Source organism: Arctopsyche grandis, chromosome 9 (assembly GCF_051622035.1).
Source record: "Arctopsyche grandis isolate Sample6627 chromosome 9, ASM5162203v2, whole genome shotgun sequence".
In the NCBI taxonomy this organism is placed as follows: domain Eukaryota; kingdom Metazoa; phylum Arthropoda; class Insecta; order Trichoptera; family Hydropsychidae; genus Arctopsyche; species Arctopsyche grandis.
The window spans coordinates 31,996,967-32,009,015 of NC_135363.1; positions in this window are offsets into that span (position 1 = coordinate 31,996,967).

Consider the following 12,049-nt stretch of genomic DNA (forward strand, 5'->3'; position numbering starts at 1 on the left):
TTAAAACTAGTAGGTTATGTATAATACTTTGGTGATATATGTACTTAGTATAATATTTTACGCATCAATTTATGTACATTGGAATCAATACAGGTGTCTTTTCTTGATTTTTTTTTTGGTTTAGATCAAGATTTATGTGATTTTAATTCGTTTTGGGCAAAGCCCGGAGAAAATTTCTGTGGTTTTGTTCATGCTTATCATTGAGAGGTCTCAAGTTCAAGTCCTGGTTTGACCTCAACGTAAAATAGTGTGGTGCTGGTGATCAAACATGAAAGTGGATCGTATTTATTTTATTTTATTTTATTTTACAAAATCAATTAATCAAGCACACTCGTCTAACAGATTTCTCCAAAGCGACGAGTGTGCTAAAAATAATTAAGAAGTACAATAGGAAAAAATACAAGTTAAATAAACAAATTATATATACAAATATACAAATTAAATAAGGAAAGGATAACTAAATAAAACATGAAATCATAATAAAATCATAATTAAAAACACAAACTCGACCTTTCTAAATGGTCGCGACCTCCATAACTTAGGAAGTGGTGCAGAGAATGAAGAGAGACGTGACAAATGTCAATGGCACCATCGAGTGAATTTAAGAAACGGAGGCCGCGAGGAATTGGTGAATAACTAAATGCCACAGTTCTGGCCAAAGGAGTGTGGAAAAGGGGACGATGGCGGGTCCATATCACACTCTCTGGAGCATGAAGGCCCAACTCAGCCAGGATAGACGGACAGGAGATACAGCCTCTAAATATGGAAAACAAGAACTTGATGAGGGCAACACTCCTCCTGTGGTCAAAAGAAGTGTAGCCGACCATACCCATGACGAATTTTGAAATAAATAAGTATGGGTAAATCCCATATTGCTCCTTATAAAGCAGTCTGAGAAATTGTCTTTGGACAAGTTCAAGCTTCACAGATAGAGACTTAGTGTAAGGATTCCAGATTATAGAGGCGTATTCCAAGATACTCCGAACTAGAGCATTGTACAGCAATCTCAAAACAGCGGGATTATGGTAGTGTGGAGAATTACGAAAGACAAACCCAAGCATTCGTGAGGCAGAGGAACACACTGAGTCGATATGAACAGAGAAATTTAGGAATGCAACCCCAAGATCAACAGTTGAATCGATCCAGTTCAATAAAAAGTTACCAACAAGATATGGAAAGGTACGATGGGGGGTGGATCTGGATCTGGAGTAACACATAACCTTGCACTTGGAGACATTAAGAGGCAAACAGTTGGTTAACGACCAATCATGAAGAGCTTTAAGATCATCTTGTAAAAGCTCACAAGAACGTTCAGAATCGAGACTCAAATAGAGCTTTAAATCATCAGCGTATAGTGAGAATTCTATTCTATCAGTTTTCTAATTTATCTGATTTCATTGTTGAAATTTTTCTCCACTATTTGAATACAATTTCAAAACTAATATATGTACAATGTACGTAAAAGTTTAACTATAGATGGCGCTTTGAGCAACCTGTAATGGCACTATGGTTAAAATAAAAGTTAAAATCATCCTAAAATCAAAAATATTGTAACGTGGGAATTATGGAACAATTTAAAGTGGAAAATTTCAAGGGAGTAACGTTTGTGGAGGATTCCGAGTTTGTGGGAAAAATATTTTATGGAGATTGCCGGGACTGTTCGGACTACTGCATGTCCCAAAACTCGGCTACCTGCCTTTAAAAGGAGAAACACACGGTGGAATGGACATTCTGAAGTTCTTAAGGACCTCCTGAGTCGTAGAATAAATTCTGTGGACCGACTTTAACCTTTCATTTGGATCCCTGAACAATAATATCATGAGATTTAAACAATGTTATGCCCCACAGTTCTCAACTATCATAGGGCCACCAAATTTGGTGTACCATTTTGCTGTAACATAATTTATACGACTAGTTGGAAGGGTTCGGAGCCCGAAATCGAAGGGTCCTTATACAAAAACACTCGGGAAAGTCTGTTTGTCCTGTTTGTCACAATTCCACATTTTTTCCTGACTAAGACCGTAGACGAGTTTTGAATTCGAACGCTTTTTGGTACCAATCCTTTTAATCCAAGCCAGCAGCGTGGTCTAGTGGTTTGTATTGTATTATTTCATGCAGGGTATCACGGGTTCGATTCCCACTAGAATCTTTCTGTTGGCCAGACCTTGGTTTGTCGAGGTCGATCGTTTCGTATCAGAATTTGCCAATTTTTCTAATTTTCATTGAAACGGTTCCTGTAAAAATGGCTTTTCCTCTCCAATTTTCTATTGCAACCCTTGAGTTATTGTTATATCTCAGGTTTTGCCAGATTTCTCTCCATAGATGTCTGTTTGGATGTTTATTGAATGTAAAAATTCGTATTGTTACATTAAAAATGTTATTGATCGTATTATATACGATGTTTGTAATATTTGACAATAGATGTCAAGTATTGTTTCGATTTACATGTGTTTGACAATTATGTATTTATAATTTCTCAAGTGTTAATCTGTTTAGCACACTCGCCGCGAATGTGCATTATTAATTGAAAAATAATAAAATAAAAATAAAATAAATCTCGATTAATTATAATATATCTCTGTATTGAAACATGAACGACAACACAGCGATCAATGTTCGAAGACGTGCTCTGCGTTCTCCCCGCTACTACTCGCTTAAACCCGGCTATTGCACGAAATTAAATCTAAATACTTAACCATCCACTCACTTATTTTACTAATTGCATCCTAGTATAATTTAAGTGTAAAAATAATCAGCAGATCGGTCGTAAAGCGTATTTATATCAGTGAATTCGTAAAATTTTGTCATATTAGTTTTTTTTTTTTGTTTGTGTCTAAAATCTGTGCAAAGCCAATACGGCCGAGGTATATTCGTAATATCTCCCTACCTGAATACAAAAAAAATAAGGTCCTTTCCCGTCAGTCAATAGTTTGCCCCACAGAAGCAATAAATCTTCCACATAATTGCTTTCAGCAAAATTTTTAACGAACTTTATTTAATAACAAGCAGAAACAGTGCTTCCCAACTGTCTATCAGTTCTTTTTCATATTTAAATTATATCAAAGTAATTCGTGTAATTTTATATTCTTTACTAAATTTATTATTAAAATATTAAATTGCAAACCGCACTCACACATATATAAATCCGTTGTCTCCAAAGAGGCGTCTCACGATAAAGATCTGTAAAAAGTAGTATAACAATTGCTAATCTATTATTATCATAACTAACTACTTTCACTTACAAAGTAACCCTGTTAAATGGCATGTAATAATTCATAAGTGATCCAAGTGATACCTAGGATGACTATCTGTCAAAGCTGACCACAGAGAAGAGTCTATGGCGGTAAGAACTCACTCCTTGAATGGAAATCTCTCTCAAGTACCGCCTTTTTCTCAACACATCTTGGATAAATGCGAGAAAAATAATATCCAAACCTCCAACAAGGTAAGAGTGACGATGGATGATAGCTTAGCTAATAGAAACCTGTATTTAGCCACGTACAATGTAAGAACGTTATCGAGTGAAGGAAGTGTGCTTGCATTAGAGAATGAATTAGAAAGTATCAAATGGGATTTAGTAGGACTTAGCGAAGTAAGACGAAAACTGGAAAACCAAATAATCCTAAAAAGTGGTAACTGTCTCTACTGGAGAGGGCTACCAAATGGTAGAATAGGAGGAGTAGGGTTTCTTATCAACAAGAGAATAGAAAGAAATATTATAGAAATAAACGACATATCGGAACGTATATGCTATGTAGTATTAAGAATCTCGAGCAGGTACACTTGTCAAATCTTCCAAGTGTACGCCCCCACATCTAGCCACCCAGACGAGGAAATAGAAGACTTCTACGAAAAACTACAGGGCGCATACGATAATAGCCGCCACCACTTTAAAATAATCATGGGCGACTTTAACGCAAAAATAGGACAAAAGGCAAACACAGAAAGAGCAGTAGGCAATTTTGGTACCGGCCAAAGAAACGACAGAGGCGATCGCCTCATAGAATTCGCAGAACACAACAGGCTCTTTATCACTAATTCATTTTTCAGGAAAAACACCAACAATAAGTGGACTTGGGAGAGTCCTAAAGGAGACAGAAACGAAATCGATTTCATCCTAACAAATGCCCTACACTCCGTTAAAGACGTTAGTGTTTTAAGTAAAGTAGATATAGGTAGCGATCACAGATTAGTCCGTGCCAGGATGGCCATTAATATAAATTGCGAACGTAGGAAATTAATAAAAGGATGCAGTAACTCTCCAGATTTTGCTCAACTAAGGTCTAGGAAAAAGGAATTCGAACTCGAACTTGGAAATCGATACGAGAAATTAAACCCAGAAGCAGACATCGAGGAATTGAACACTGTAATTAGTTCGGTTCTAGCCTCAACAGGTAAGAAGTTAGTTGGACTCAGGAAACAGATTAAGCTAAGTAAAATTTCAGAGGAAACCAAAAATCTAATTAAGCATAAAAGGAAGTTAGATAGGGATAATAATAAGCAAGAATACAATCTAGTAAATAAGGAAATTAAGAAGAGAATAGTCAGGGATGTCAGGGATTTTAACAGCAAGCTAATAGAAAATACCATTAAGAATAACCGTAGCCTGAAAAAGTGCAAACAAGATCTTTTCTTAGGCAAAAACCAAATGATCGCAATCAGATCAGAGAGCGGAGTAATAATTAGGAATAGAGAAGAGATCATAGACAGAGTTTATACGTTCTATGCAAAACTTTACGAGAACAACAACGGTCAATTTCCCGCTCCGGAATCGACACACGGCCAAAGGGTTCCTGCAGTATTGCCTAGCGAAGTAGAGGCCGCGCTAAAAACTGCAAAAAACGGTAAAACCCCAGGGGAAGATAATATTCCCATTGACTTACTAAAATGTGGCGGCCCCCCCCTAATTAATATCTTAGCTAGGCTTTTCAGCAAATGCATCCAGAACCAAGCTATACCAGAAGGATGGAATAACGCAACTATCATTTTAATACACAAAAAAGGCGACAAAAGCGATATCAAGAACTACCGACCCATTAGTTTACTTTCAGCGGTCTACAAGCTCTTCACGAAGGTTATTACAGAAAGGCTGAAGAATATCCTCGACGAGAACCAACCTATAGAGCAGGCAGGGTTTAGGGCAAATTTCAGCACAATGGACCACCTCCAAGTAGTTGGCGAACTAATCGAGCGCGCCAACGAATATCAACGACCATTGTGCCTAGGTTTCGTCGATTATGAGAAAGCCTTCGATACAGTTAGTCATAATGCAGTACTTAACGCTCTACAAACACAGGGAGTGCCGGAACCCTATGTGGGACTGTTAGCTGCAATATATAAGAATGCCACAGCTTCGGTTAAAATTTTTTCAGATACAGATAGATTTAGCATAGGAAAAGGAGTAAGACAAGGAGATACAATCTCGCCCAAGTTATTCAATGCGGTGCTTGAGGGAGTTTTCAGGAACTTGGATTGGGATACAGCCGGAGTAAGCATCAATGGTCGCTTTTTGAGTCACCTTCGGTTCGCAGACGATATAGTTTTAGTAGCTCGTGATTCAGCTGACCTACTTATCAGACTAACACAGCTGGACAGGGAAAGTAGAAAAGTAGGATTAAAAATTAACGTAGATAAGACTAAACTAATGTTCAATAGTTATTGCATGCCTGATAGCATCCCCTTAGATGATAAACCAGTAGAAGTAGTAAATAATTACTTATATTTAGGTCAAATAATTGACATGTCTGGTAGTAAAAATGAAGAGATAAAGAGACGTATGAAATTAGGATGGAGTGCATTTGGACGGATGAATGCTGTTTTTAAATCAAAAATGCCACTCTGCCTGAAGAAAAGGATCTTTGATCAATGCGTTTTGCCAGTGATGACGTATGGATGTGAAACTTGGACACTGAACGCCAAGATGCTAAATAAAATCCAATGCACTCAAAGAAGTATGGAACGCTGTATGCTTGGCATAACGAGGAAAGACAGGAAGCGGAACACGTGGGTGAGAAATATGACAAGGGTAGTGGACATAGTGGATAGAGTGAAGAGATTGAAATGGCAATGGGCGGGTCACGTAGCTAGGAGGATGGACGAAAGGTGGACAAAAGAAGTGCTTGAATGGTACCCGAGAGAAGGCAAAAGAGTAAAAGGAAGACCGCAAGGAAGATGGGTGAACGAAATTAGGAAAATGTGCGGAATGAGATGGATGAGTGTTGCGCAAAACAGAGACGAGTGGAAGCGTGTTGGAGAGGCCTTCATCCAGCAGTGGATGGCGAATGGCTGTAAATGATGATGATGATGATGATTGAAACATATCCAACAAAACTGGACATCGTTTAGTTATCACCCCGCAATAATACACTCGACTAATTGTATTCGAATAATTTTTCCGTACCCCAATTATTTACATTATATTACATATTTATACATGTATACATACATATACATATCCGGTCTGTATATATTTCAATGCATAAAATTATAATGTCATTTTGTGCGCGGCGGGCAAAAACGCTCTCGCGATACATCATTTCACCAAATGTGATACCATTAACTCGCCCCCGAGGAGAAACGGGTTCATCCTCCCCATCCCCTCATCCTTCCCATCTTCTTTGCCACCCCCCTCCCTTACGTATCCTTTGTAATCCCGACGTGTATTATTATTTCACAGGAATACGAAGCAATACCTGGAATCGCTTTTCGGTGGGAAAAAATCATCCTAAAATCTCGCATGCTACAATACCAGCCACTTTTTTATGTATATATATTTTTTAATCAAATCTTTTGAGTAATAACAATTTTTACTTAATTATAAAGGGGTTAAATGCTTAGAAGTTGAGTTTAAATATTATTTGAATAACATCCATTTGAAAATCATCATTATATATGTAGGTATAAAAGTAGTATTCATTTAAACATATGCACAACTATCTTGGTGTAGCCGATTAATACAAATCTACTGAATATGTATACGTATTGAAATACAATATGTTATAGAATATCAATATTTGGAAATGTACAAATGCAGATTACTGCAGGATCATTGATTGATCTACTTTTTGCTATGTTCTTATTCATTGATACAAGTGAACGTTGAACTCCCGACATATTAATACTTAAAATTTGACTATTCTACATGTTTACATTTCAAAATATTGATAATACTCATATATTAGCCAGCAGTATGGCTCGGTAGTTGCGTTTATTTTTAGCACCGAGAGGTTACCGGGTTTGATCCCGTGCTAATCTTTAATACTGCTGATCAGTAGAGGTAGGACCAGAAGCGTGCCGTTCTTTGTTTATTGTTCGCCGTGCATTGTTCATTTTTATGATGAACCTTTTTTTTGCATTCTAGCTTTGTAGTTTGCTCTGTTTCCTGGAAAATAGATCCAAAATGCCCTGTTTCCTGGAAAAAGTACGCTTCTGGTCCTACCTCTACTGACCAGACTTGCATATTTGTGACTCGAAGTCGATCGTTTCTTGTCAGAGTTTGCCAATTTATTACATACCTCTTATACAGTTCACATGGTTTTCGTTTAAGAAGTCATTTTTTATATCTCTTATCTCTTATCCGATCGTTTTCATACTTTGCCATATTGCTCATTTTGGTCATCAATATACGTTAATGTATCGTCTGACATAAAATATCGTATACAACGCGTTTCAAATTTCGAGCTCGTCGAGTTGCCTGACGTCCACAACGCCGACGTCAACCGCGTTATACTGTCTTATAACCTGTTCGCCGTGAAATGGCCATATCAGATTTTAATTGTTTAAACGCCTATAATTCACTCTATATTTTATAAAATTTGCTCTATAGGTTCTCGTTATATCTAATATATAAATATTTATAGTTTTAACTCTCATATGTATATATAAATTTCAAATTTGGCGTGTAGCTTCTTGTAAGGTAATACACGATATATACATATTGATTTTTGGCCAAATATGTCAGATCTGACATTTCACTGCTAAAATTACATCTCTTCACTGAGTGTTATCTGTGAGATAAGTATTCAATAAGAAGTTATGTTGTATCTAATTGTTAATATGATTTAGAATAAGTTTTCCACCAACTAAAAAGCAAGGCCACATTTTGCATAGTGTGGTTCCAGCAAGAATGAGTATACATAACTCATAACTAGTCACCGGACCCAGAAGGTGCCGCGTATTGTTCAAAGGTTGTAAATGCATTGTTAAAAGTTTTCCGAACCTTTTTTACAAAGGATATACAACAATGGAACAATGGATAGCACTGTGACTATCCGGTGTCTACTCATAACCTCAAATTTCATTGTTTATTCCTCCGAAACAAACTTTCTAACCAATACAAGCTTAATATATGTACACAGATCAAACAGTGATATTGCAAAGTTAATTTCTGTAATACATAAATCATTTATGGACAATCATACATTGATAAACTATTCATAAAGCAAATCATTAAAGCAATCTTAGTATTAATAAACTATTCTAAACTGTAAGGTTCCCGGCATAAATGAGTATACATATTTCCGGCAGCAACTTATTACCTCAAATTTCATTGTTTCTTCCTCCAAAACAAACTTTCTAACCAATACAAGCTTAATATACATATGAACACAGATCAAAACAATGATAGTTTTATTTTTAGTTATCTTCTTCTTCTTTTTTATTCCTCTCCTCGTAGGAGGTTGGATATCATGACATATATCTTCTCTCTATCCATGGTTGCCCTGAAAAGTGTTGTGGAGTCACATTTACATTATCACATTTTAGTTATCAGCTGATTTAATTTATTTGGCAATTTGGCAAAAATCTTCCTACCCGCTGTCACAAATATCTGAATTTGATTTATGTACAATATGTAAAAATTTATGTATATAAATCTATAGATATCTCTATGGATTGATTAATTGTTAATTCCATGCTCTTCAGCCTCTTGAAATACATCGATTTATGTAATAAAAATGCTGCAATGTTTGTAATTAATTGTTTACGAAGGCGCATTGGGGTCTACCTGCTAGGCCTTCCTGGTATACGTAAAATAAAATAATATAAAAATAAAATATTGTGAACTCCCAACCTGCCAATAAATCTAAGACTACAAAAGATTTATTTCTTGCAAAGATTTTAGCATGTATTAAAAAGAGTATATTATGTCTTTCCAGAATTCAAAATAAAATTCTGAACATTTGGGAGTTTTTGTTACCAAAATTACTTTTGACAAATATTTTATGTAGGTAAAAGTCTCACAAAAAACGTGTCGAGAGATTTATCTTTCGATGAGTTTCTCTTGGCATCCCTCATATTTTCTCTAACTACGACAAACTTCGTAGGCAGTGATTTATCGGCGACTTTTCAGCCGACAAATATCTTTGTGAGTCTAATTATTTTAAGTAACAGAATATGTAGTTCTGCCTATATCATGTTAATTTCAAATAAACCATAACTAAATAAATATGAAAGAAGTAAAATATCCAAACGAGGGGTCGAATTGTGTATCATTTCAATAGGTTTCTGACAATTTTAACTTATATTGTGAAAGATCCATTTTAAGATTAAGAAAAAACATCAAATATGTGTGTGGGGTTATATATAGGTACATTAGAAGTGAAATACAGCATATACATATTCAAATACAGCATATACATATTCTAATGCATTCTTTTGACTTTTTCAATTTCATTCCGAAAATATAACATTCATCTTGAGAATATGAATTTTCCCTAATTTCTTAAGAATCGCAAAGTAGTTTAAGGTTAAAATTTTATAGCTTTGTAAATTTTTTAAACCACTCTACACAGATACATATGTAGCATACGTAATATGAAAACATCATACTATTCTCTTATATTGTATGTATGTATAAAAGAATACCCGTAAAAATGACATAATAGCATACTGTAGGTATTTTTTTATAATATTATTTCATATTACACAATAAAATTGAGCGTAACCACGCATTCCAAAAAAATAGCACAAGCATATTAAACCTATACATACCTACCCGCTGAAGAAACACTCGACCTTTAGCGTAACAATAGGCGTATGTTACGCTCGAAAAAATGTCAATACGCCACGAATTCAAATCCCACACGGAAGCTATGCAGATATTAACGAGACCGCAAAGAAGACATGCGACAGACATTCGAAGGACTTTACTATTATATTATATACATATAATAGGTTTGATAAAAAAATTCACCGAAGGAAGGTTTCCATTAAAATGTACCCTTTTAGAACAATCCGAATGGGTATAAAGTAACTGGGCATACGTATAAAAATATATCCGTAACGGTTTTTCGACTAACCACCCCCCCATTAAATTTGTTTAGAAGTTTATTTACCACACTTAATCGGTATCACCCGAGTTTTTTGCATAGTACCCTTTGCAGACCCCCTAGGTACCTTGAGATGTATGCCTAATTTAAAAACTCTTACTGTGCATAGCAGAAAATCATACATTAACACAAGTATCATCATATACATATATAAAGACGGTAATCTGTGTGTGTGTGTGTGTCCTAACTCTCGCCAAACATAATGAACGAATCGATAAAAATCGATAAATTCATTTTTTGACGAGACGACTTTGTCGCGACTCGAACCGATCACCCCAAATAGCCGGAATATAGGTCTAAATTGAGCTAATGGTCACGTACATCACGCCAAATCCAATTCTTCATTTCGCCTTTTTTTTAAAACATTAATTGAAATATTCCTTCTCGCCATATAAAAATACGTAATTTTAATAATTTCATTTAGCGAGGTTTTGAACCATTTTTTTATATATTTATTTTCAATTAAATTTAAATTATTTATATTTTGACGATATTCGAGAAAAAAATTGATTTCATTCACCGCGGGCGCCGGGAATCGAACCTCAGACCCTCCGATCCAAACGCAATGTCCTCACGAGGTCGCGTCGCACGCCATATCCTCGCCCAGAATACGTGTTGTAAATACACATCATATGTATATGCACGTAATTTGTTATGTGTAATAACAATATTCAACGTTACGAGGTCAATGACCGTTTGTGTATAATCGGAAAATATTACATTTTGTTAACGTTAACTTTAAGAATTGAAAATTATTACAAATAAAGAATTGAAAACTATCTATGAGAGTCTACGAAAATAACGGTTCCGGTTCCGGATTTTTTTTTTAGTTTTATACGGATATATAATAATTTTATACCCATGCGATGATATTTCATCGGGCTATTCACTAGTTATGTATATAAATAGAAAGCTAGTATCTACATAGTATCGATTCTTGATCAGATTTTTTTCTTCCAAACTTTTGTACAAGCATAGTGGTAATACGCCTTAAGGTTTATTTATTATATGAGCACCGCACGTAACCAGCAATAGTTAAAGTATTCCTCGGTACATTTTGTATGGACACATTCATGTCTAACGTAGCGTAGACGTAACAGCAAGTAACAGGAGTAGCCGACCAAATCTATTCATACTAAACGTAAGTACATGTCACCGTTCAAGCATTCTAAGCAATTTGACCATTGCGGAGTTATATCATAGTGGCGAGTGCACGCGTAATAACGAAAATGCGCATGCACGTGTTAAGATATTCAGAAACGTCATATTGTGACAATATTGACTCGACGATACGATGCTTGCAATATTGCGCCGTATCGTCGCGCTCTATGATGTATCTGCGAGCCAATTTTGTCTTGTACTCTGCCAAAACTTGTCTGAACGTATCGGAACCGTCAGGTTCTGGATATTATGAATAGAAACTGTCGTTTACGTGAGCTGCTGTGCGCTGCTATAGCCGTGAACTGCTGAATAGCATGATCATATTAACATTCTATTAATCAATGCCGGAATTAGCACTTTTGCTCTTCGGGCCACCCATTTGACGTTTTATTTGCCGGGCGGACCCCGATTGGGCCGTGCGAGCTATTTTAGAGATGTTAATTTGACATTAAATGTCGTTTTGATCTAGCGGTGTCACGGGTTCGATTCCCACTAGAGTCACGTTGTTGGCCAGACCTTGTTTTGTCGAGATCGATCGTGTCTTATCAGAATTTGCCAAT